The sequence below is a fragment of the Lissotriton helveticus genome, chromosome 3_1 (assembly GCF_964261635.1).
Source record: "Lissotriton helveticus chromosome 3_1, aLisHel1.1, whole genome shotgun sequence".
NCBI classification, from domain to species: Eukaryota; Metazoa; Chordata; class Amphibia; order Caudata; family Salamandridae; genus Lissotriton; species Lissotriton helveticus.
Genome location: NC_136061.1, coordinates 1,231,611,368 through 1,231,638,654, shown reverse-complemented (window position 1 = coordinate 1,231,638,654; position 27,287 = coordinate 1,231,611,368).

Below are 27,287 nucleotides of genomic sequence, written 5' to 3'. Positions count from 1 at the left end.
GGAATGCCCCTTTCATGCAAAGTGCTGCGTGTAAAGGGGCCATATTTACAAGGACAGGAAAAGCCATGCAGGTGGCTTTTCTTGTCCTTGTAAATATGGAGCAGTAACATGCGCCACCAGCACATCACAAAAAGTGATGTACTGGTGGCGCTGGGGCTTGTAAATCTGCCCAACAGATTCTAAGCCTGTCACAGGCCCTGCCCCTGGCCTCTCAGGCCTCACATCCCTGCTGACTGCCACGACATCGGCGATCCACATTGCACCAGTGCTATCTTCCCTGCCACCCAGCCTTGAACAGAGGGGGGCCAGCATTATGGAGCCCACCTGTGGAAAAGCCTCCACAACACCTACAGAAGCCCAGGTAAGGCTATCTCCATTGCCCTTAGCCCCGGAGGCATAGCAGTCGCTCCTGCCTTATGTGCGTGGCACCAGGATCCTGCACAACTTGGCGGATGAAGCCAATGCTGCTCATGCTCATACAACCCAGTTCACATACCAGCTATGCCACTCCAGTCATTCAGCCAGTTAGCCAAATCCGCCACAGCCACCTCCATATGGAGGACGTGAGTCGGTTTAATGAAAAACCATATAAAGGTGACCCAAGAAACGGACTGTACTATAAAGTTTTCCATCCGGCTCCACTACATGGGGGAAGAGCTCTACAAAGTGTTTGAACACCTCCCTTGTGTGGACACTGATTGTGACTATGGTGCTACAGTGAGGGAGAGGCAAATAACACCTGGAACACTGTCAGGCCCAAGGAAAGACATGCTCCAACGGTGGCAAATGGTACGGCTTTGCAAAAGTTATGCCGCTGAGGTCCAAGTAAACAAGTCAGCAGGCGGCAGACACCAATAACCATAGTGGTCCGACAACTCTCACTGACCAACCTTGGTGACCAAGGCATGACTGCACAGCACACGTGGTCGAACAACCCTCAAGATGAGTCGCCCTCGGATGGTGAGGTTGTCTTTCTCATCTCCTTTGCGGTGCACCTCAAGAGACACAGAAGGCCCTAATGCATGTGCAAAGTTGTTGTAGCAGGCAAAACCATCATAGCCCCCATTGACATAGGGGCATCCATCAACATCATATGCTACCCCCAATACAGACGCCTCTACCCGAGGCCAATGATCTCGATGTCCATGACCAGGATCTACACCTGTGAGGGATACCTGCCCCAGCCACTCAAAGGGACAATGGCTGCACTAGTTACGTTTTGCGGCAGGAGATCTTGATGAGATTCCACATCGCTGAAGGGTAGACTGAGCCCCTCCTTGGGTGCCACATGGTGGGAGAGCTTGGTTTTGTGTACTTTGCCCGGAATGTGCAGGCCTTCCAAATAGATGAACTCGTACACCAATTCCCCAGTCTATTCCAGTGGCTTGGATGCCTCTGAGTACTCTCAATAAAATTGCACAACAACCAGACAGTCACGCTAGTGGCAATGAGTCATTAGAGAATCCCATTCCACCTACGGCCACTGGTTGAACTGGTGTTGGAAAAGTTGGAGAAAATGGGCATCATCGAGACAGTGTCTGAGCCTACATCCTGGTGTCGCCAATAGACTTCGCTGAAAACCCCAAGCAACCGAGCAAGATCCACATGTGCATAGATATGTGCCTCCTCAACAAAGCCATCAGAGAAGAGAGGCACATCCCACTCATGACAGACAACAGCATCGCCAACCTCACAGGGCCCAGTGGTTCTCGAAGCTCGACCTTAACGCTGGATGCTACCAACTACAACTCGATGAAAGCAGCAGATACATTACACCTTCCTCCATGTGCAAAACCAAAGGGGATGATGGACAGACTGTTGAACATTGCAAGCACTCACTCCCAGTCAACTGATCTGGGTTTAATCTATCATCATTCTTTAGCTCACTCCGCCACCCTAATTCAGACATGGCCATATGCAAATCAGTCTGACCCTGTGCCTCATGGGAACAGTCCAGCCCGAACTGCCAAGCCATGTCTTCCCAGGACTGGAAACAAGCATCCTGGGACCAGTTTCAAGTTCCTAACCCTCATCAGCCAGGCTATCTTGAGTCCAGTGGCAAAGTGAGTAAGTGACCCACGTCTGGGCATACCCTGCCAACTTAGGGCGAACTTAGCAAAACCAAAGGGGATGATGGACGGAGTGTTGAACATTGCAAGCACTCACCCCCAGTCAACTGATCTGGGTTTAATACATCATCATTCTTTAGCTCAATCCGCCATCCCAGTTCAGACATGGCCATATGCAAATCAGTCTGACCCTGTCCTTTATGGAAACAGGCCAGCCCGCACTGCCAAGCCATGTCTTCCCTGAACTGGAAACAAGCATCCTGGGACCGGTTTCAAGTTCAAAACCCTCATCAGCCAGGCTATCTTGAATCCAGTGGCAAAGTGAGCAAAGGACCCACGTCTGGGCATACCCTGCCAGCTTAGGGCAAACTTAGCAAAACCAAAGGGGATGATGGATGGAGTGTTGAACATTGCAAGCACTCACCCCCAGTAAACTGATCTGGGTTTAATACATCATCATTCTTTAGCTCACTCCGCCACCCCAGTTCGGACATGGCCATATGCAAATCAGTCTGACCCTGTGCCTCATGGGAACAGTCCAGCCCGAACTGCCAAGCCATGTCTTCCCTGGACCGGAAAAAAGCATCCTGGGACTGGTTTATATACCCATAAGTTTCATCTAGCTCCTATACTAACCATTTAAACTGGAACTTTAATCCAAGCTAAGAGACCCAGCACAGGTAAAGTAATTTTGTCTGGCATTAGCTGCCAGCTATTTAGTATTGTCAATGCTTGTTTTTTTTCTGGGTTTTGTAAAACTTTATTGTTTGGGAAACTGCTGGGCCTGATCAATCTAAAATGAAGTGGACAAAATGTTATATATATTTGTGGTGTTAAAAATCACCCATTTTCCTAGTACTCCATGGCACTGATCAGGATGATTTTTTATGTGAATGCGCTCCTTGAGAGAGGGCAGAATGCCGTCACTGACAGTAAAGTTAGCCAATGACTAAAGTAGGATGGCCCATTGCCCCATGCTGTAGAGGGCAGATGAAAATGTGAAGAACACAATAACAGACAAATGGATAAAGACTGCTGACGGAAAGCCCACATAAGTTTAGTATACATATAATGTCAGTGAAGTCAAAAGGTTTTAGTTAACGCCAGATCTATAAATGAGCTGCCATGCCAGAACAGGAGCACACCTTAAGACTTGAGAACTACCGAATCCATGACCTGGTCAGTTGCTTTCTCACCATGATCCTTAGCGCTGTTGTACACATTTTGGACCTCATTTACGAGGCCTCTACCGCCACTTTTGCACCGCCGGAGCATCACTTTTTTGACGCTCCAGGGGCGCAACGTGCCGCAGCATATTTACATTGACATGCAAAGCCCCTTTGCGTGGCATTTCATGGCCTTGTAAATAATTGCCCCTTTCATGCAGCATACTGCTTGAAAAGGGTGGTCCATGGGTGTAGATCTGGGTGTTCCACGTAACACCCATGGAATCTGAAGCATTCCCATATTTACGAGGAATCGTAAACCTGGGAATGCATTAGGACGGTCCAGCGAGACAAAATAGCCTTTTTTCCCCTCGTTTTTTTCCAATTAGTAGTGTGCTGCATTCTGCAGCACACATAGAAAGATGAAAACACATCTTATGATTGTTTTTGTGCAGAAAGGTGTCCCTTCCTGCACAAAAACAATCACCCATACAACGCAGACACTCCTGCACCATGGCGCAAGGGTGCCTGCGTTGGCGCATGGCAGCCTACTGTGCGCCAGCGCAGCAGAAAAGGACAGAAATGTGCTGTATCTCATAAATACAGCACATTCCTGCCCTTTTCTTTTGACACAGGCTGTGCTGCACTAAATGAGACCCTTTGAGTCCAAGCTAGTGGCACTGTCCTTGCTGCTGCTTTACACAGGAAGCGTTTGGATTCATACGACCAGCCTGGTACACTAACACTGCAAATTTCCAGCTGAGATGACAAAACTGTCTGAAGGCACAACATTAACCAAGACAGCGATGCGCATCGCCATTGTGCTGTCTGCCTTCAGCGGGTGCTGTCATCTGAGGTAATGTCCTTCTGCGTATTTTAGTGGAGGGGGCAGTGTTCGTTTTGCAGAACTCTGAATACACGTCGTAACTCCGGCAATCTCAGCCCTAAAGCCATTGTAAATATTATCCCTCGGTCTATGATATTTGCAAAACAGGCACTGCAGCTAGCGTTTTCAAATATGAGTTATTGTGTTTTTCTCTCACTGTCTTTTGAAATTGAATTGTGCTGTCAACATACGAGGGATGACGTCAACGAACAATGTATGACCAATATGTGTTTCTTTTAAAAGAAATTTGATAGCAGAATAAATGCATGGTAAAATTATATTTTGGAGGGTGGGGAATAGATGGGTCCCTTTTTAGTGCCAAAAAAGACTACTTGTGTAAGTGGCTGTACAGGAAAAAAGCAATGCAGAATGTTTAGGTGAAAACGTGTTGACGTTGTAACATCATATAGCTGGTTTATGCTTTCTTAAGGCTTACATGTAACAAGAAAAAACAATCTTACAGCAAGCATTGTCAAAGCGAATTGGTCTCACTCTTTGAAAATATTGGCTTTGCCAATGCTTTTAGCCATTGGAAAGATGCTGTGCAGCACTGCAAAAAGGTTAAAACATGTTTTCAAAAAGCTGATGCGTCTGCATCATTTTATAGGTGCACACATGCTCTATTGAGCATGGACGCCTACAAAATGAAGCAAGCATTATTTGTTTTATCTGATAAGGATTGCTAAATATAGAAGTAAAGAAATAGATGTAGCACAAAAGTGCTTTTAAAGCAGACGGATGACAGTAACTCACTGTCTAGTACTCCACCAAAAAATAAATAAATACATTCTAAAAAAGATCTCATGTGTGGGGGATGGCAAAGAGGGCAGTAACAGAAAGCAGGAGTGGAAGAGGGTTGATGGCAAAGAGGGCAATAACTGGGAGGATGAATGGAAGAGGGATGATTGCAAAGAGGGCAATAACTGAGAGCATGAATGGAAGAGGGTTGATGGCAAAGAGGGCAATAACTGAGAGCATGAATGGAAGAGGGATGATTGCAAAGAGGGCAATAACTGAGAGCATGAATGGAAGAGGGTTGATGGCAAAGAGGGCAATAACTGAGAGCATGAATGGAAGAGGGTTGATGGCAAAGAGGGCAATAACTGAGAGCATGAATGGAAGAGGGATGATGGCAAAGAGGCAGTAACTGAGAGCATGAGTGGAAGAGGGTTGATGGCAAAGAGGGCAATAACTGGGAGGATGAATGGAAGAGGGATGATTGCAAAGAGGGCAATAACTGAGAGCATGAATGGAAGAGGGTTGATGGCAAAGAGGGCAATAACTGAGAGCATGAATGGAAGAGGGGTGATTGCAAAGAGGGCAATAACTGAGAGCATGAATGGAAGAGGGTTGATGGCAAAGAGGGCAATAACTGAGAGCATGAATGGAAGAGGGATGATGGCAAAGAGGCAGTAACTGAGAGCATGAGTGGAAGAGGGATGATGGCTAAGAGGGCAGTAACTGAGAGCATGAGTGGAAGAGGGTTGATGGCAAAGAGGGCAATAACTGGGAGGATGAATGGAAGAGGGATGATTGCAAAGAGGGCAATAACTGAGAGCATGAATGGAAGAGGGTTGATGGCAAAGAGGGCAATAACTGAGAGCATGAATGGAAGAGGGATGATTGCAAAGAGGGCAATAACTGAGAGCATGAATGGAAGAGGGTTGATGGCAAAGAGGCAGTAACTGAGAGCATGAGTGGAAGAGGGATGATGGCTAAGAGGGCAGTAACTGAGAGCATGAGTGGAAGAGGGTTGATAGCAAACAGGGCAGTAACTGAGAGCATGAGTGGAAGAGGGATGCAACACTCGAGGGAGCAGAGGTCATTGGTGGGAGGAGGAAGCATATGAGGACAAGCGCAACACAGAGGGGTGTAGTAGAAAAGCACATTGGTGGGTGACAGTAACACTGTACACGGTAGAGGTGGAGAGAGAAGTACATGAGAGAGACAGGTGGAAAAATCATGCAGACTGGTGGACTGCCTAACAAAAAAGAAAAAAGTAGTGCATGAAAAGTAAGCAGTTGAAGGACACAAGAAAAGAGGAAGCTAAGCTCCAGGTGAGGGTCAAAGACAAGAAGAGGAAAGAACAAGCTAACAAATAAAACGTAAGCAATTGCAAGTGAAAATAAAGCCAACCAAATGTAAGCAATGGTCAGACTCTCGGCCCACTATAAGCTGATAATAGCATTTTTGCAACCAGAGAGCTCTATTGACTGGTAGGCAAGACCTATAAATTAGTAAATCCTCATAATAGGAACTCTTAATCTCCAACCAGGAGGATGGGAGGTACTAAACTCAAGATATTGCTCCAACATCCCCTCAAACATCATGACCCTCACATTATTACTACCTGCTATTGACTCTCATACACATAACATTAGTCACATGTTGATACACTTTCCAAATCAGGGGTGACCAAAAGTGGCTCTGATATAGATGGCTAAAAATTTCCATTTTTTCTTTGGCTTGATTGGCATTTGAAAAATAGTGGCTCCTTGAGCTGGCTATGAAAATTTGTAAGACTTTAATAAATAAATGATGGATTTATGATCTTGTTTTAGGGAGAATAGAAAACATGTATTTCTCAAAATCACTATTAATCGATTACCATCTTGGATTTCTAAGCATATTGAAAACACATACCTTTCCTGAATTATTTTAAGTGGCTTCTTGTTATGCAGTAATTCCCTCTCAAAGCATCACAAGGTCATATATGTGTGGAAAATAACAAAGTCTTTATCCTGAGCATATCCAATAAAGTTCAAGAGTCCGTAAATGTATAGTTGTTGAAACTTTTTCATTTAATTACAAGTGTCCAAGTCCTTGTTTCTGCAAAGTTATATCCAATAATACATCATTACACTTCAGTGGGTACAGTCGCAGCCAGATGAACAATGTTTATGTGTGGGAATCCTGTGTCTAATAGAAATCCATATCATAGCACTAGAAAATTCTGCAGTACAATTTTATGGAAACAAGACCTCAAATGAACATGGCATTCTCCTTGTCAAAATCTATAGTGGCAAACAATACAACAAAATTGAGAATAATGGCTGTCTCAATTCTCAAATCAATCGCAGAAGAAGAAAATGAATAAACACTTGTTAGACCTGGCATCCTTGGCGTGTTTTCCCCTTTAACTTTTTGCCTTCAGGCCTCCTTTTGTTGCTGACTTCGTTTTTGATGGCAGTAAGACTCTGTGCACGTTACCAATGCTAACCCATTCTAAAGTGTTTGTACTCTTTCCCTAAAGCATGGCAACATTGTCTTATACCCTATTGGCATATTTAATGTGTTTATAGGTGCCTAGTAGATTGGCATTACATATGCCCAGGGCTTGTGAATTAAATGTTAGTAGTGAGCCTGCAGCACTGCGTGTGCCACCCACATAACTAGACCTTCAAACATGTCTCAGGCCTGCCATTGCAGGGCCTGTGTGTACAGTTTAAGCTGCCATTTAAGCCTGGCAAAATAAACCTTCTGCCAGGCCCAAACATTCCTTTTTAATACATATGTCACCCCTAGGATAGGCCCTGGACAGCCCAGCAGACAGACTGCAAATGTTAAATGCCCTGGTAATAAAAAACTCTTACATTTGTTTTTCACTACAGCAATGCCTATCTCTCCCATAGGATAACATTGCAGTTGCCTTATTACATTTAATAATTGTAATTTCCAAATGGTAAGAGATAACTGGTTCTTGTTTGGTGTCACTGAAAGTTGGCATATTCTTGCCATAGTCATTTGGTGCCTGCAGCTTTTCTCTGATCACATGAATTGGTGTAGTTAGCAGTTGGGGTTTCTGTATTCCCCCTAGACAGCCACAGTCAATGATAATTTAGGCGTGACTGGATGGGCCATCGCTGGCAGAATGGGAGGGAGGAGCTGGGCCCAGCCTCACTTACACCTGAATAGGCTGTGTTTAGTCTCCAAACAAGGGGCTGTATACCCTCCAATAGTGAGTCTGGCACCAGGGTCAGGAAGGCAGGGTATCTTTGCACTTCCAAGGCATGTTCACAGAAGATTCTCCCCACTTCAAAGGCACACATTTGTATAAAAGAAGGACTTCAGATACCACCACTTCAGTGTGGTTCTCTGCCAGGAAGAAAGACTGCTGTGTTGCTACAAGGGCTGCTACTCTGCTGGACTGCTACTGTGGGTTCTCTGCCAGGAAGAAAGACGGCTGTGTTGCTACAAGGGCTGCCACTCTGCTGGACTGTTACTCTGAAGAAGCTACTGCGCTTATGTGTTCTACTGCTGCCTGCTACCCTCTTGCCTAGGGAGGAAGAACCGGAGCTGCAACTCATCTTGAAACCAGGAACCCAGATTGACTTAAAGGGCTAGTCTGCGGGCTTCCTGATTGGAGCCTCAGGTACATAAAAGGCTCCCCAACAGCTCCTAGACCTGTGCTCAGTGAGTTCCTGACTCCCAAGTGGTGCCTCTCAGGTCCTGGACCTTTAGTGTGCCTTAGAATCTCTTTATATTAAGACGTTGGGCTCTTTGCAGTCACAAACGGGCCTGTTTGCACCAGAACCACTCCACTTGCACCAAAAACCAGCATGAGCCACCGCCAGCTGTCTCTTTGCACAGCAGCATCGACAGCCCCTGGGGGACTGCCAATATAAATCTCCAGCCCACCTATCTGTGATTCCAGGCCTGCTCTTCACACCACGCTGACTGCCTCCCCGCAGCTCTCTCCTTGCTCCTCCAACCCTCTCCAATGCGAACGGAGGTCTTGGCACAAAGGCTTGAGAAGATAAAACTGCAGCGGGACTAATGTGGGAAGGTATCCAACCCGTGCTATTTCAGAGTCATTCTAAAGTTTTACTTTCACACAGTACTGTATTACCAGATAGCCACGTTTTATGTTTTAGACACTATATTGCAGTTTTTTCTTCTGATTGGATTTTTGTTGTTTAACTTATTCAATTTTGTTCTATTTTTATAACCTGGTGTGGGATTTTTTCGTGTGGTATTTTTACTATCTTACTGGTTGAATTGTTGCACACATACTTTACACATTGACTCTAAATTAAGCCTGACTGTTCTGTGCCAAGCTACCAGGGGGTTGACCACAGATTAATTTGGGGGATGCTTGTGCCTTACCCTGACTAGAATTGTGGTTGCCGCTTGACCAGGGCAAACACCCCAGTCAACCAGTAACCAGATTTCTAACAACACTCATCTGTGGAAAGGCTTTTAGGAAATCCTCACCGTTGTACTTCAAAATATAAGACCTTACCCAATAAAATGTTTCTATCTGAGGGCTTGAGGTTTTGAGAAAAAAGTTACATCTAAAATCTTAAAATGAAACCAGTATTCCTATTTGTAATTATGGCAAAATGAGAAATAAATTGTTGTTCATGCTGGATACTTACATAGAAAATGTAGCAATGCTCATGACTAAATGTAGTTTTAGTGAAATTGTTGTGCAGTCCTGAATCAGTAAACATACATGTATGCAGTGTTATTACCCTATAAAATGGTTGCTTCTAATCTTTATAGTACGTAGTACAAGCCTCAGATCCAGAGGGCGACAGCACAAGGGTGTCCTGTAATACACTGTTAAATGGCTGGTCTTCAGAATTCTAGCGTGGTGCTTTGCACTTGTATGTGCTAAGGCAACAAGGGCCAGAATGTAGGTCTCAAGTGTAGGAGGCCACAGCTTCTGATTGCAATTTTATGATTTGCAGAACAGAGAGAGTTTTTTTCAGAGTCAGATGACAAGGATCTCTGTGGCTGATACTGGATATCCTGAATTTGTCAGCAATTTAACCTAAATTCGTTATATGAGCTTAAAATAGACACAAACGATATGTAATATATAGTGGAAAACACAGTGTATACAGAATGGGCCCGTTTCACAAAAGTAAACTTACACTTCTGTGTATGATTACTACTGTTCGGTATTCACAAAGGTAAACTTAGACCAAAAGTCTAACTTTACTACTTTTCGGTATTCACAGAGGTAAGTTACTACTAGTAGACTTTTGGTCTAAGTTTACCTTTGTGAATACCGGAAAATAGTAAAGTTAAACTTTTGGTCTCAGTTTACGTTTGTGAATACCAAAAAAATAGTAAACTTACACAAAAGTGTAAGTTTAGTTTTGGGAATCGGGACCTGTGTATGTAAAATGTATGTACTATGTACAGAATAAGCTGTATCTACTGTTGTGCTACATTATCCCCACTATAGTTGAGTCATCTTTTGAGTCATATATTTTGGCTTGTTGCAGTCTTCCACCGGCCCACAGCTCTAATACTACAACATCTTTAAATACAATGCAGTACTAGGTATAACGTGCTAGATTACAGGTCATCGTCTATCTTACACCCCTAGCCCCCCTCTTAAAGACTGCACCCTTTCCCTAGACTGAACCCAACTCAAATGGTTCCATATGTTTTTGGAGGGAAATTAATTAAGATATTGATCTCATCAATATTTTGGGGGTTCTGGTTCTAATATTTATTTGGATTATCTCAGACCATTTTATTTCCTGGTAATAAAAGGTCACATTTACTCATCCTATACATTCAGGGGCATAATGTCACTCAATGACAGCAATGTTGGGTCGAAGCTGCTTCAGACCTTAGGATGCCTCAGCTGTATTGTTGCTATGCTTATCCTGCACAGTAGTCAAACAGATCATAAAGTCTCACCGCTGTCCCCTGGATCAGTAAAACAGGCATTAATCTCATGCGGCTGTTCCCACTGAGCAGCAGCTCCCTCAGTAAAGAGAGTGAAGGGCCACCCCCTTGTCTTGCCTAAGAATCCTTCTTCTTCCTTTAACCTTCTCTGTTGCCAGTAATTGAATTCTCTGCTAGGAGTGCCTTTGAGATGCTCTTCCTGTACCTCCTACAGGGACCTCCTGCAGAGATTCACAGAAACACAACATGGTGCCTTAAGTGATCCCTGCCGACATGCAATGAGTTTCTCGCCATGAAGGCTTGATAGGATAACATAAGCGTGGATGGGACATATAAGCATCTGTTGTGCATGCAGTGGTATCAGGTCGGTCATTATCAGCAACCAACAAAATGTGCAGATTTCAGAGACTAGAGGGGGTGGGATTCCACAAAGAAATGGGCAGATAAGGTGTGAACAGAAGCAAATCACAAACCAAATCCTACTGGATGGATTAATGCATGAATGACTACATTTAATCACTGCTAAATGGTGTCACTAGTTTATTTCTCTACCAGGCACTCACTCGAAAGCCCACTAATGTACCAAAGTGCATAGGAGACTCCACAGATCTGTGTTTATAGCAGAACAAGTAGGTGTCCACTGATACTACATGCCCATGTACAGGTCATTACCTCAGGTCCAAGACAGTGCAATAACATGTTCTAGTGCAAGGGACATCTTTATCAATGGAGTGTTCCATTAACAGCCTCTTCTATTGGGTCATCGAGCCTGATGGGAAAATAGGTCCACAAAAGAAAATATCAGCATAGTGTAGGTGCGGTCATGTGAAGGTGGTCTAGTTTTGTCTAGAAGAGAGGGTGTGGTTTATTGGTGAAGGATGACTATGGAAGGAGATGAGTGTAGAGGAGAAATGTATTCTATGGAGGCGGGTTGGATGAGAAAAGGTGTTTCCAAGTTCAAGAGCAGACGTATAGTTGCGTGTATGCATTCTAGTTTGAAGATGTAGTGAACTACATTAGAGTTATGGTCCAATGGAAGGAATGAAGACTTTTGGACATCATGTGTTGCAGGGGATGAGTATGTTCTATTGGATAGAAAATAGTACAATGTCAGGAGCGGGCTTATGGAATGATTGTTGTCCACTAAAAGAAGTGTGGTTAAAGGAAGAAGGTTGTGGTCCAGGGGAAAGTGTTGTGTCTTCTCGATGGGTGTTGATCTAGTGGAGAGAGTGTGGTCTGGTCTACAGAGCATGGTGCAGTGTAGGAATGGTGGTTGCGTCGGAAGATAGTGGTGTAGTGTAGGGACTGTGGTCAGGTGGAGAGATATGGTCCAGTGCATGGGGTCTGGATTGTTCCATGTGATTATATTGGAAGAAGAAATCACTCCGACATAACATTTTGATAATTATTCACAGACTCATAAATAACAGAATCCTATTTAAAAAAATATATTTTAAATTCATTTTGGAGTTATTATTTAGCTTGAATTCCTTTAACAATGATTTGATATATTGCACCATTATACTTCTTTGTTTTTTTAGTCCCTGCAACTTAACAATTACACTTTTCCCCAACATACTTAGCTTTCGTGCACTTCCTGTTTTTTTCTCAAATGAAACGTTTTGCCGCAAGCTTTTGTTTTCCAAACGTATGTATCCCAGGGACCTTATTACAAGAAAAGTGCTCTGTGCAGCACACATAGAGGTTGCAACTCGTCATTTTTTAAATGATTGTTTATCTGCAGGAAGGGACACCTTCCTGCACATAAACAATCATGCAAGGCCTTTTACTGTTTTTATGTGTACTGCACAATGCAGCACATATAGAAACAGCAAAAATGAGGAGAAATAAAGCATTTCCCCTTGTTGCACCATGTTAAGACCAGGTTTTTTTGGTCTTTATTTTGTTGGTGCTCCATTATTTACGTTACTTATGTAAATATGGGCCAGCGCCAAAATCCGTGGGTGTTGCGGCAGAACGCCCACTGCAAAACCCATTGCCCATCCCTTTCACGCTAAGTATAGCGCCAAAGGGTGCCTTATTTACAAGGCAGCGTTAAGCCATGTTAAGTGGCTTAACGCTGCCTTGTAACTAAGGCGAATCCTTTATCGCTACAGGAACTTCAAAAAAAGTGAGGTTCCTCTGGCGATAGGGGCTTGTAAATATGCCCCTCAGGGTTTACATTTAAAATCAATCATATGTCCCAGCCGTGGAGGGATTGTACTCAAAAGGATGGGGTGAGTCCAAGTGCAGGTAGGGCGGTCTAGTTGGTGTATATCTATTTTGATGTTTTGGCATTTGTACTGGGGACTGTTTAGTAGAAGCGCGTTGTTTAGTACAGGGCGTAGGTCTTCTGAGGTGTATTTTCTGTTGGTGGATTTTGTTCTAATACAAGGGGATTGATCTGCTGGAGCATCTGTGGTCCAGTGATGTGTGTTTCACTGTGCGGAAAAGGCATGGTCTACTTAAGGACATGAGACTGTTGTGATATGTTGCAACTGGCGAGAATGGGCAGTGGCCTAATAATGAGGTGTTGCATAGTGAAAGTCTGCTTCGCACTGGACAGGTGTGGCAAATGCTGTAGTAATGCACTTTTGAATCAAGATTCCTAAGTTTTGATCACAGCTCCCAGTCCTGCTACAGAATTCTGGATGACCAAAGGGCAGGGCCGGACTGGGAAGCAAAACCGGCCCTGGCAAAGTCCTCGGCCAGCCGCCTCTCCCCCCCACCCAACCCTTCCCGCGAGGAGGGGGGGGTTTGTGGGTGCCGCTGAGCTCTTTGCCAGGGCCGGTTTTCGGACGATTTTGTTACAGGGCCGAAACGGCCCGTAACAAAAACGGCCCCCAGGGGCCCCAAACCGGCCCCCCACCCATGCGGCCCACCGGGGGATTGCCTGGTGCCCGCTAAGGCCAATCCGGCCCTGCCAAAGGGGATGCAGGATGGACCAGTCCAAATATGGCCTAAATATGAGAACTATTGACTGCCATTTCTAATTAGGATTGGACTATAGTTCCAAGAGGTGGGTGAGTTACTGAAAGCTGGAGTGAGATGGCTGGCTATGTCTCAGCTCGGTTTCCTCTTGGCCCCGTGAGCTGAAAACAAGCTGAGGTTTTATGAGGCTTCTGCCGGCTACCCACACTCTAATCTCATGCACCCAGCTTTAAAGATTAAGCAGGGATATTTTATGTAAAAAGGAGAGAGAAAGACATATGCATCTACCAGCTAAATTTCACAATGAGAAAAGCAAAAAGCAATCCTGGCCGCCCCACCTGACCAAACTGTCTGATCCTAGGCAAATATTGTATTTCACCAAGCCTCCTTTTAATTCATTATTACAAATGAGAGCACCTTTAAATTCTTGCGTTCAGGATATCAGTTCTAAAAAAACATCTTGTGTTATTCGACTATAATTTTGTTCCATTTTTACTAAGCATCTCGGTCTCATATAAGGCGTACATGACAAGTCTTCATGATATGGCGGGGGGCTGGAAGGTTCTTTGAAGCACATATTTAAAAACAATAACTTTTAATAAACACCTTGCAATACAGTGATGTATTCTCATATACAAAGGTGAAACGCATCCCGAATGAAAGCAATCCTTTTTGTTAAATTTTGAGTAGACACATTACATTTAAATTAGTTTTGTTGCATGATTTACTTGCCCATCAATTTTATGGCTAGGTTCTGGCTCAGCTGTCCATTTTAATATGTTGGCTCACCCATCTCTAATAATTCTACGGTATTTATTCAAATGGCATCCTCTCTTAAAGTAATAACCCAGATTGGATGCTGGAATATATTAAGTGGGTGAGACAATGTGCTGCGTGACACTGTATTTCTTTACATTTCTAAGGGCTGTACATAGTTGTTCCTATTAACTAATGTAATGGTTTTCAATTGATCGTCTTTGGAAGGATGAAAGAAAGAGTTGGCCCGGTCGGTATTAAAACCCATAAACTGCAGGTGAAGCAGGGTGTCAGTATACTTCACCGGATGGGCCTTCTTGCTCGATCAAGATGCCCGGACTGACACGAAGGCTTGACGAACCTTGACTTCTGTCTCAAAGCAAACACCGAGCTTTCTGGTGAATGTGGATCGCATGTAGATTCACTCTGGACACCTCGGACCTGGGGATCAGGGTTCGAGTCTCGGTAACGACGCCAAAACCTCTTGTGAATCTGGGCAAATCAATTAAACTCCCAGTGCCTAAAATGAATGTGTGTCCTCATGTAAGGTAACTGGTGCTATGTAAAGCGCTCTGATACCCGATTCGGTTAGGGTCTAGTTCGCGCTATACAAAACTCTGCAAAAAAAAAAAAAAGGGGGTAAAGCCTAACACCCGGACAAAGCTCCCTTCAGGCCCTAGTGCTGTGTGGCCTACCAGGGCAAGCCGCGGCTCGCGCTCCCAGTTCCCTGCGCCCCTTCCTTTCCCTCCTCATCTCTGGTTATTTATCCGGCCATCTTCTCGTCAAACCTCAGATACAAAACCAATACTCTGGGATTAGGGGCCGCATTCCCCTTCCAGCCCCGAGGCCACGTGGATTTGTTCACCGCCGAATCTTTCTGGCATCGTCACATCTAACAAGGCCTGTCAGATTTGAGATTAAAAAAGACAAGTTCAGGATTTCACAGAAGTGAGCAGGTGAGGAGGGTGAGAGGGCGCCGACGGCGGCACGACGCTAGCAATCTCCTGCATCGAGGCGTCACGTGTCAGACGTGGTGTTCAAAGCCGGCAGTTCTACCGAGAGAGAAGGGCGCGAAGTCAGAGATGGCGCCGAAGGTCTCTTCATCATGTCTTCCAACTGCCGTCCTCTTACCCTCAAGGACTATATGCCCTCACACCGCTAGGTCACCAGTTCAAAGCTGTACTTCTGGTGCTGCGCAAAATAATGTACAGTAACTGCACACAAGGAAGAAAAAATATACACACAATGGGCCGCATTTACAAGGCCCTGTGCACCGCTGGAATGTCAGTTTTAGTGATGGTGTGGCGGAGCACACTGCAGGGCCATATCTACAAGCCACCTAATGACACCCTGAGAGGCTTTACTTGACCTTGTACATTTGGACTGAGGCAACGTAGCAAAAGTCGCAATGTTGCTTCACCCTGCGATAGGTCCCATGTAACACCCATGGCCTTTGACAGATTAACAGATTTTCGAGATTTCACAACCCTCGGAATGCTTCAAAAGCCTATGCCTTGTAAGGGAGGCGCAACAAGGAGAAATAACACTTTCAGTGGCGTCACTGGGGTTGGTGTCACCCGGTGTGGGTAACTCATGGGGTCACCCCCTCACGACTTACCGCATGGACCACCTCTGTCGGAAATGTACGGTGCTAGGTACTGTCTTACTCCCTCTAGCTCCCTCTCTCTGTCTAGCTCCCTCTCTCTGTCTTACTCCCTCTGTCTCCCTCTCTCTCTGTCTTACTCCCTCTAGCTCCCTCTCTCTCACTCCCTCTAGCTCCCTCTCTCTGTCTTGCTCCCTCTAGCTCCCTCTCTCCCTCTCTTACTCCTTCTAGCTCCCTCTCTCTCTGTCTTACTCCCTCTTGCTCCCTCTCTCTCTCTGTCTTACTCCCTCTAGCTCCCTCTCTCTGTCTTACTCTCTCTAGCTCCCACTCTCTCTCTTACTCCCTCTAGCTCCCGCTCTCTCTCTTACTCCCTCTAGCTCCCGCTCTCTCTCTTAATCCCTCCAGCTCCCTCTCTCTCTCTCTTACTCCCTCTAGCTCCCTCTCTCTCTGTCTTGCTCCCTCTAGCTACCTCTCTCTGTCTTACTCCCTCTAGCCCCCTTTCTCTCTGTCTTGCTCCTCTAGCTCCCTCTCTCTGTCTTACTCCCTCTAGCTTCCTCTCTCTCTGTCTTACTCCCTCTAGCCACCTCTCTATTACTCCCTCTAGCTCCCTCTCTCTCTCTTACTCCCTCTAGCCCCCTCTTTCTCTGTCTTGCTCCCTCTAGCTCTCTCTCTCTCGGTCTTACTCCCTCTAGCTCCCTCTCACTCTGTCTTGCTCCCTCTAGCTCCCTCTCTCTCTTACTCCCTCTAGCTCCCTCTCTCTGTCAAGAGCCCTCTAGCTCACTCTCTCTCTGTCTTACTCCCTCTCTCTGTCTAGCTCCCTCTCTCTCTGTCTTGCTCCCTCTAGCTCCCTCTGTCTCCCTCTCTCTGTCTTACTCCCTCGAGCTCCCTCTCTCTCTGTCTTACTCCCTCTAGCTCCATCTCTCTGTATAGCTCCCTCTAGCTCCCTCTCTCTCTCTTACTCCCTCTAGCTCCTTCTCCCTCTGTCTTGCTCCCTCTCTCTCTCTCTTAATCCCTCTAGCTCCCTCTCTCTGTCTAGCTCCCTCTCTCCCTGTCTTACTCCCTCTGTCTCCCTCTCGGTCTTACTCCCTCTAGCTCCCTCTCTCTCTGTCTTACTCCCTATAGCTCCCTCTCTCTCTGCCTTACTCCCTCTAGCTCCCTCTCTCTTACTCCCTCTAGCTCCCTCTCTGTCTTGCTCCCTCTAGCTCCCTCTCTATCTGTCTTGCTCCGCCTAGCTCCCTCTCTCTCTGTCTTACTCCCTCTAGCTCCCTCTCTCTCCGGCTTGGTACCCCTAGCTCCCTCTCTCTGTCTTGCTCCCTCCAGCTCCCTCTCTCTTTCTCTTACTCCCTCTAGTTCCCTCTCTCTGTATTGTTCGCTCTAGCTCCCTGTATCTCCCTCTCTATCTTACTCCCTCTAGCTCCCTCTCTCTGTCTAGCTCCCTCTCTCGCTGTCTTACTCTCTCTAGCTCCCTCTCTCTCTGTCTTACTCCCTCTAGCTCCCTCTCTCTGTCTAGCTCCCTCTAGCTCCCTCTCTCTTGCTCCCTCTAGCTCCCTCTGTCTCCCTCTCTCTCGGTCTTACTCCTTCTAGTTCCCTCTCTCTCTGTCTTACTCCCTCTAGCTCCCTCTCTCTCTGTCGTACTCCCTCTAGCTCCTCTCTCTGTCTTCCTCCCTCTAGCTCCCTCTCTCTCTCTTACTCCCTCTATCTCCCTCTCTCTCTGTCTTACTCCCTTTAGCTCCCTCTCTCTCTATCTTACTCCCTCTAGCTCGTGCTCGCTCTCTCTGTCTAGCTCCCTCTCTCTCTGTCTTGCTCCCTCTAGCTCCCTCTGACTCCCCCTCTCTCTGTCTAGCTCCCTCGAGCTCCCTCTCTCTCTGTCTTACTCCCTCTAGCTTCCTCTGTCTCTGTCTAGCTCCCTCTCTCTCTCTGTCTTACTCCCTCTAGCTCCCTCTCTCTCGGTCTTACTCCCTCTAGCGCCCTCTCTCTGTCTTGCTCCCTCTAGCTCCCTCTCTCTTATTCCCTCTAGCTCCCTCTCTCTCTGTCTTGCTCCCTCTCTCTCTGTCTTTCTCCCTCTAGCTCCCTCTCTCTCTATCGTACTCCCTCTAGCTCCCTCTCTCTGTCTAGCTCCCTCACTCTCTCTCTGTCTTACTTCCTCTAGCTACCTCTGTCTCCCTCTCTCTGTCTTACTCCCTCTAGCTCCCAGTCTCTCTGTCTTTCTCACTCTAGCTCCCTCTCTCTCTGTCTTTCTCACTCTAACTCTCTCTCTCTCGCTCCTTACTCCATCTAGCTCCCTCTCTCTCGCACATTAAACCCGGGGGGGGGGGGGGGGGGGGGGAGGACCCCCCCCCTTTTACACTCTCTGCCGCTTTCATGTGGTTTCTCTTTTGAAGCTTTTCAAGATGCAGAAAGAAATCTGTGTACAAGGCACCCGCGAGTTTGTAGATGTGAGAATTTTATGATATGAAACAGCTAAAGTAAAAGCTAATTTCCAAGCGGTTAATACCCCCCCTCCCCGGCCCCCCCTCTTTTTCCATATAAATGGCGGGGGGCCCTCATTACTACACTTCTCAAACTTTAACTAATGAGAACATTTTAATTCGAGTAGGTGAGAAAATATCTCTGTTCGCTTTTGTTTTTAAAGCGGATCGAGTCTCTCCGAGGCCTTCGGGTGCGGTGCAGGGGGTGCCATGTACAGAGGCCTGCTGGGAGGGGGCGGGGGGGGCGCAACCAGATGGTGTCACCCCCATGTGAGGGTGTCACCCGGTGCGATCCGCACCCCCCGCACCCCCCTAGTGACGCCACTGAACCCTTTATTTCTCCTATTTTTTTTCTTTTTTGATGTGTTTTGCATTCTGCAGCACACATAGAAAGGGGGAAATGCCTCTCGTGATTGTTTTTGTGCAAAAACGTATCCCTTCCTGCACAAAAACTATCATCCCTGCAACACATGCCCACTTGCACCATGGCACAAAGGTGCCTGCGCTGGTGCATGGCAGCCCATTGTATGCCAGCTTAGGGAAAAAGGACAGGAATGTGCCTTATCTGATAGATGCGGCCCATCCCTGCCTTTTCTTTTACCGTAGGGCAGTGCAGCAAGAAGGCTTGCAGCACTGCCCTACGGCAAATCCCTATAAATGATGCACAATGTAACCAAAACCTTGGAGCTTTAAACCATTCTGAACTGGTTTCCAGTGGTGGCTGCTTCGGAACGGGGGGAATGGATAAAAAAAACCCGATAAACTTATACCTTAGACGCCACCCCCCTCAGCTCCATCCTCACTCTGCTGGCAGCGCCGAAAGCACCCAGGCTCCCAGACTCTCCCAGCCAATCATAACACTGCTTTAGCAGTATCGTGATCAGTCCGAGCGGCCTGTTTGGTCACTCAGGCCGTGCCTGGGCATGTTCTCCACCGGGCTGTGCAACACAGCCGGGTGGAGAACATGGTAAGTGACCGGCCAAACATTCATGCGCACTTAGGGAGTGCAAACCCCTCCTCACTTTGCTCAGCGCCGCTCTGACCTGGCTCCAGCCCAGCACAGAAATATTAAAGCATAATAACGTCTTGTTATTATCATTTTAGTTTTCATTTTTGCACTGCTCAACTAGCAGTGGGGCGATGCTCCTCCTCCTTAGCAGAGGAGCCGCCAGCGCTGGTTTCAGTAAAAGAGACCACTCTATTTCTTTGTGGATATTCTATCATCGCATTTAGTCCCCACATTATTTTACAATAGAAAAGTAACTACAGATTTCAGAAATTAAAATCATATTGTAACATTGCTAGTAATGACGCTCTATAGTAAAAATTGACGAATATGAAAACTCTACCCCTATGTCGAATATAAAAACTGTTTGATAGTTCTCAAATCTCCTTCAACCGCTTATCAGGAGTGGGAAGGTAATGCTGTGCAACTGCAAACTAAGGAACAATGCATTGGTCCATAAAGTGCAAATTGCAGTAGAGTGGCCAGCACTAGGCCCAATCACACTTCTTGCTATTTCAGGGAATGAACTTTGAATTTCCTCTTCTCTCACATTTATTCATTCACCTTAATTAGCCATATCAATCTGCAGCTTTGGGTGGTAGCGAAAAACATAGAGATGCTCAAAGGGAGAGGTGTGGTGTAGTGGCCAGAGCGGCTGGCTCCGGAATGCAGGGCTCATGGCTTGATCCCAGTGGCAGCTCAGCTCAGCACAATGTGACTCTTGGCAATAGCTCACTTAATCTCCCTGATAGCCCCCAGCGCCTTGAAACCTTAACACCTTAGGAGCTCGTAAACATACCTCCCCAGTGCTGCGCTGTCCATTATCCAGTGCTGAACTGGACGTCCAACGGTCTCACGCAGCACTGGGGAGGTAGTGCCCGTGACGACCGTTGGCCGACGGCAGCACTTAAAGGGTTAAGGGGTGATTTGTTTGTGCTTTACAAACATGGATTGTTTACTTACATTGTGTAAAAAAGGGTGTGCTCCATTGGCTTATTTCAACATAACAATTTCTTGTCCTCTATAACACCTACGTCTCTACTGCTCCTGTCCAGGACTTCTTCCCCCTTTGTTTCCTGTTCTCATCTGCTTTCAATTTCTCAGGCTTCATGGCAAGCCTGCCCTCTTGTTGTACTTGACTGTCCACCATTGTTCCATAGTCTGGGTCTCCGCTGTCTTATTTTTGGGGACCGGAACTTTTTTTTCTGCATCAGACATTTACAGACAAAGCGGAAAGAGGGAGGAAGAGAAAGGCAGAAAAGCCATCAGAAAAGGAGAAAGCAGGATGCTGCAAGAGTAAAATAATAGGGGAAAGGGAGTGCTTTGTAATAAATTAAAGAGACCTGAGGTGCATTGAAGACTATACAGCTTTGGTATTAGGTGTACTGACAATATATTGCACCAGCCACAAGCTTCTGTGCCCCAGAAGTCATTCATTTACATATTAAGCACTGCTGCCAGGCCTTAATCATTCCCTGGTATAACCTCTTTGACTTGCTGATAGATCTTTCTCCACACAACAGAAACCTCTCCTGGGGTGTTGCCTGGCCCCTCCACTCCCTTAGAACCTCATATCGTCCTCCTATCTAAAACTTCCATCACATTACTCAGATACTACCTCTAGCTCTTCAATGAAAGGTGAACCCTCTGCTACCGAAATGTAACTGGTAACTTGTAATGTATATCCACCTGACTCACCAAACCTATACCTTGATCCTACAGAACCATCAGATTTCCTGGCCTTGTTAATGGCTGCTAGCATCCATGCCTCTTTCCACACCCTCACCCACACCCTCTTTCCTTGTTTTCACATCATCTCTGTATGTTCTGATGTGTCATGTGCTGCTCACAGGTCCCTCTTGAACATCTCTAGTGGTTTCAGACATATCTGTTGCTTGCTAGCACCTTCCGAGTGTCTGTTCATTCTAGCCCATCCTCATTCAGAAATCTTGCTCCTGTTCTAACACCTCTCAACCCCTTGAACTCTCTGAATGTCCTCCTTGGACAGTAATAACAATGGAGAAGGGGAACTCGCACAGCGAAATTAATCCGTGGTAGAGAGTTGTAATGGGTTGAGGTGTGCTACTAGAGGAAAACACTGTCTGGCCAGGCAGTGAGAAGTGAAGAACTAAAGTACAGCTCCCCCGCCTAGGGAGAGAACACCTCTGAGCACAACGCAAGTGGGACCAACTGGTCTATTTCCATACACAAATGGTAATTATGAGTTCATGCGCCAGTTAAAGATATCCATCTTTCAAAATTTATTTTGACATATTGAGGAAATGTCTTTGATTCCAAATCATAAAGGTAACTGTAATCCACATATGGTTGAATATGTTATTGTACACACATGATCACATATCCCGATGCATTTCGGGCAGAGCCCTTCGTCAGGGGATTACTCTACAAAAAATCAGAATATGACAATAATCACTACGAAATACGGGAATTCAATACACGAGATAATAAAAAGTGAAAACAAAAATATTCAGAACCACGAGTGTAAGTGAATAGCCATCACCAAGATGAAACCAAACCCAGTGTGTTGAATCCTGAGAAGAAATGGTGAAACAAAGGTAGCCAAGAAAATGTCCCAAAAATTAGATCTGAAAGGGTGATCGAGAATAACATAGTAATCAGTGTACTGGCACACACGTAAATGTGAGCTCTGTGATAATGCGAAACACCCGTGAGAGTATCGGTAAAAGAAACAGTCAACCACCGAGTTTAGCAGGAAGAGAAAAAGAGCTCTACAGTCCCAAGCCGGGTACTTACATATGTGGAGAAATGCTCAGACTCCACGGAGTTCCAAGCTGAGTGGATCAACCGCGAGGAAGTTGTGAGCCGGCATAAAGAGCATGACAGAGTCAACCGACATAGAAAGCGGACTGGATCGTCCCGAACGAGAATATAATGTAGGAAAGGGAAAACGGAGACTATAGAGTCGCCATGTTGGAGTGTGAGAGGTATACAGCCAAGTCCCAAGAAAAGAATACAAAGGGATAGAAAATTAAAAAGGTGAAAGCGAGAAAGTAAGGAAGACAATTGTCCCGGCTTGGGACTTTAGAGCTCTTTTTCTCTTCCTGCTAAACTCGGTGGTTGACTGTTTCTTTTACCGATACTCTCACGGGTGTTTCGCATTATCACAGAGCTCACATTTACGTGTGAGCCAGTACACTGATTACTATGTTATTCTCGATCACCCTTTCAGATCTAATTTTTGGGACATTTTCTTGGCTACCTTTGTTTCACCATTTCTTCTCAGGATTCAACACACTGGGTTTGGTTTCATCTTGGTGATGGCTATTCACTTACACTCGTGGTTCTGAATATTTTTGTTTTCACTTTTTATTATCTCGTGTATTGAATTCCCGTATTTTGTAGTGATTATTGTCATATTCTGATTTTTTTGTAGAGTAATCCCCTGACGAAGGGCTCTGCCCGAAATGCATCGGGATATGTGATAATGTGTGTACAATAACAAATTCAACCATATGTGGATTACAGTTACCTTTATGATTTGGAATCAAAGACATTTCCTCAATATGTCAAAATACATTTTGAAAGATGGATATCTTTAACTGGCGCATGAACTCATAATTACCATTTGTGTATGGAAATAGACCAGTTGGTCCCACTTGCGTTGTGCTCAGAGGTGTTCTCTCCCTAGGCGGGGGAGCTGTACTTTAGTTCTTCACTTCTCACTGCCTGGCCAGACAGTGTTTTCCTCTAGTAGCACACCTCAACCCATTACAACTCTCTACCACGGATTAATTTCGCTGTGCGAGTTCCCCTTCTCCATTGTTATTACTTCCTTTCTGTCCTTGGATCTCAGCACGCAGCCACCATGAATTTTGATTCGGTCTCCGGTATGACCGACCAAAAAGCTAGCACCTTTGCTTACACTACTGAGGATGCTGATAAAATATATGGTATGATACAGGACGACATTACCGCCACCGGTAACACTCGCAGTGTGGAGAGCAACCTTCGACAATTACTCTACTTACTCAAAAAACAATCTAATCAGAAGCTACATGCTAGTACCCTGATCCGGTACCATCGTGTCCAACGGATCCCACGGGGCCTACGGGTCCCCTTAAAACCTCTACTTTGCAAGAACAATGCTAAATTTGTTGAACGCTGGTATTCTATTTTGAACAAATGTTCCCTCGATCTGATCCTTCTGATCGTGGAGGAACTATCAAAAACATTGGACGAACTATCCCATGAAATCACCTGCGTAAAAAAAGAGCTGGACGATGCCATGACCACTGAAGAACTCAATAAAATGTTGGAGGATGTGACCATCCAACTAGATAAACACACACGTGAAACGCAAGAAAGAAAACTACGGAAATTCAAGAGAGACACCATAGACTATAAGCTCGGCGAGGTGTACACCTGGGCAGAGGTGTACGCCCGCCGACGCCCTAACAAACCTTATAATCCTTTTTCCGCTAATGAAACTTCATCTTCTGAAGAAGACCAAAGACAAAGGCCGACTTCCGCTAGAACGGATGTCGAATCACAGATACCAAGCACCTCCACTGACTCTGCGGTTCATTTTTTAGAATCAGGTCCAGATCAACAAAAAGATCCGGGACGGGAAAAACCCGCCGAGGAAATAGAAAAAACTCCACCAACAACCAAAAGCAAAAAGACAAAGGGAAAACGCTGAATACCGATGATAACCTTGTCATTAAAATTTCTTCTACTGTGTTGTCTATCGAAGAAATCAATACTCTACAAAAGGGCCAATCATTTGTTCCTACCACTCAAACCAATACGTTGGAGCTTGAAGTGAGTGCCTTCAAACTTATTCGAAATATCCGATTAAGACACTTCTTTCAAAACATCAGCCCGATCACCACACAGGAGGAAGATATGCTCCAAGGATTGCGACCCCACAGTACTTTTCTGGCACCCCAAAGCCATAAAATCATTGATGCTTTTGAAAATTTGGTTAAACAAGAAATATTGAACTTACCATTTTTACAATCGGATAAACATGGGAACCTCACACGAAAAGAGAGAAATATATTACAAAAACTGGCGGATAACCCTAACATCATGTGTCAAAATGCCGACAAAGGTGGTGCCCTTGTGATCATGGACACCACCTTTTATGAACAACAAATTGCAGTGCATATTAGTGATTCCAACACCTATGATGTCCTACCAGGGGACCCTACCCCGGAGATCACTAACAATTTGATTGACATTATCAACAAGGCCTTTGATAACGGTACTATCAACAATAAAACCAGAAGATACTTGACACCCATCAACCCCAGACCACCTGTTCTATATATGCTTCCTAAAATACATAAACATCTAACTAATCCGCCGTTCCGACCCATTGTGTCCACCATAGGAAGTATCCATGAGAACGTGGGTAAATTTTTAGACAAATATTTCCAACCATTTGTTCTTGCTACTGAGTCACATGTCAAAGACACTACGGACTTTCTCCTTAAACTGGAACTTGTCATGAATGAACTGAGACACACCCAACTGATCATGTGTACAGTGGATGTCTGTTCCCTGTATACCTCCATCCCTCACAATGGAGGTATTGAAGCTATCGAACATGTACTGGCTCAGTCAGATCTAGATTCGGATCTCAAAGTTTTTTTGATGCAACTTACCATGTTTACCCTTTACCACAGTTATTTTACTGTTCTAGACAAATGGGTACTACAACTCAACGGAACGGCCATGGGAAATTCGGCAGCTCCTTGCTACGCGAACATTTACATGAGACTTTTTGAGGAATCTCATATCTTATGTCAAAGCAGCTGGCGTGAACATGGCAAGTTATACCTGCGCTACATAGACGACATATTTTTGCTGTGAGAAGGTACCAGTGATACTCTTGTAACCTTTCTGGAAACTTGGAACAACATCAACCAACGGATACAATTTACTTGGGATTACAGTGAGCATTGCGTCCATTATTTGGACGTGGAAGTATTGAGAGAAAGAGGAGAATGGTCTACTACTATTTTCCGTAAACCCACGGATAGAAACTCTACCCTTCATTATAAAAGTTTTCATCGTATGGGTTTGAAGAACAACTTGCCTTATGCTCAACTCCTCCGAGTCAAACGAATTGTCTCTAAAGAAGATGAATGTAAAAAACAGATCAAAATTGTTTTGGATCGCCTCAAAGCACGTGGTTACCCAACCCCCATACTTGACCTGGCAGCCGAGAGGAGAGAGAAATGTTTGAGAACCACATTATTGCAACCTAAATCTAAGACACCGTCTGATCGTATGGTGGTAGTTTCCAAATATTCTAAGTCATCTAACCGTTTTCAACATATCATCCGCAAACATTGGTCGATCTTAGCCATGGAACCAGACTTTAAGGGATTATTTAGCCAACCTCCCATGTTTGCATTTACCAGAGGCAAGAACTTAAAAGAAATTCTGAGTCAACCCAGCAAGGCAAAAACCAACATAGTTTACTCTGGTCTTAAACCCTGCTATAATTGCAGTAACTGCAATAACTGTATCCTTGGAAATACCATCAATCATCCTATGAAAGGCCACTCTATTAAACTTAAGGTGAATGCAACCTGTAACAGCAGTAATGTTATTTATGTTCTAAAATGCCCCTGTGGCAAATGTTACGTTGGCCATACAGAAAGAAAGATCCGTGTGAGGATCTTAGAACATAAGAGCAACATTCGCACACAGAACCTCAAGTCCACTGTCGCCACCCATTTCATGGAAAATAGACATACTGTGGCAGAACTTAAATATCAAATATTGGAACAAGTTCAGATCACGTTGAACAATAAGAACACACTATTAAAGCGTGAGAACTTTTGGATCCGTTTTTTGTCCACGATGGTCCCCCACGGGCTCAATGATCGTATGGAATTTCTCCGTTATTTATAATATATCCACACTGATTACAATTGTCTTCCTTACTTTCTCGCTTTCACCTTTTTAATTTTCTATCCCTTTGTATTCTTTTCTTGGGACTTGGCTGTATACCTCTCACACTCCAACATGGCGACTCTATAGTCTCCGTTTTCCCTTTCCTACATTATATTCTCGTTCGGGACGATCCAGTCCGCTTTCTATGTCGGTTGACTCTGTCATGCTCTTTATGCCGGCTCACAACTTCCTCGCGGTTGATCCACTCAGCTTGGAACTCCGTGGAGTCTGAGCATTTCTCCACATATGTAAGTACCCGGCTTGGGACTTTAGAGCTCTTTTTCTCTTCCTGCTAAACTCGGTGGTTGACTGTTTCTTTTACCGATGCTCTCACGGGTGTTTCGCATTATCACAGAGCTCACATTTACGTGTGAGCCAGTACACTGATTACTATGTTATTCTCGATCACCCTTTCAGATCTAATTTTTGGGACATTTTCTTCGCTACCTTTGTTTCACCATTTCTTCTCAGGATTCAACACACTGGGTTTGGTTTCATCTTGGTGATGGCTATTCACTTACACTCGTGGTTCTGAATATTTTTGTTTTCACTTTTTATTATCTCGTGTATTGAATTCCCGTATTTCGTAGTGATTATTGTCATATTCTGATTTTTTTGTAGAGTAATCCCCTGACGAAGGGCTCTGCCCGAAATGCATCGGGATATGTGATAATGTGTGTACAATAACATATTCAACCATATGTGGATTACAGTTACCTTTATGATTTGGAATCAAAGACATTTCCTCAATATGTCAAAATAAATTTTGAAAGATGGATATCTTTAACTGGCGCATGAACTCA